The sequence below is a fragment of the Ceratina calcarata genome, unplaced genomic scaffold, assembly GCF_001652005.2.
Source record: "Ceratina calcarata isolate Rehan_Ccalc_2016 unplaced genomic scaffold, ASM165200v1 scaffold1712, whole genome shotgun sequence".
Classification (NCBI taxonomy): domain Eukaryota; kingdom Metazoa; phylum Arthropoda; class Insecta; order Hymenoptera; family Apidae; genus Ceratina; species Ceratina calcarata.
Window position 1 is genome coordinate 5,282 of NW_017138482.1, and position 880 is coordinate 6,161.

Sequence of the window (880 nt, forward strand, 5' to 3'; positions counted from 1 at the left end):
AGCGATTATCGTCACCGATTATTATTATTATGATTATTATTATGATTATGATTATTATGATTGTTCTGATTATCGCAGACACACTGATCATTGTAGTAGCGCGGCACTCAGTGAAAATCCCACAGAAACGAGATTAAAATGAGGATTAAATGAAAAAGAAGAGAAATTATTCTCATCCATAGTCACTTTTACAGCCTCCCAAAACGATTCCCGACCCACTGTTGACAGTTTCCAACGTTTGCTTGTCGAACTACAACCTGCGGAAGGTAAGTAATCATTTACGAATTTTATTGCTGGCTGTTAACTTTTAAACAAGCTTCGTGCTACGTTCGTAATAAAAAAAAAAAACTAATTGCCGTTTCAATTGGAAACGAGCAAATTGTCGATTGGTAATTTCTCTTTAAAATATATTGTAGTAATAGGTGTTACAGTAATTGTTACACAGGTGGTAGTTAAATAACTTTTCAAGCCGAGTCGCAGCTGGTAAAACTCTGCGAGCCATTAAATTACAAATCGATTCGACTCGTTCACGCCAGTCGACCGACGACGCCAGGTTTAATATTAGTTTTCCCGTCGAAAGGCCAGTTTCATCGCTGCTCTTCTTTCTTTCGTCGACCGTTGCGCTCGCCTTCTAAGTGGACCGAAGAAATCGTTTATTGGCCGCAGAAGTGGGTTACCGGCACGGGCCTTCGTAAAATGCACGATTAATTAACCATAAAAAAACGAACGCATTATACATACATCATAGTTCATTCGGTATGCATACAAAGAACGTTTACTGATGTTACCTGCGAGTTAATTTAAGTCAATTATTATTTTAGAAACGTTCATTGCCAGTTCTAACGAAACCAGATTTTACTTTCTATACTTTTTTATATTG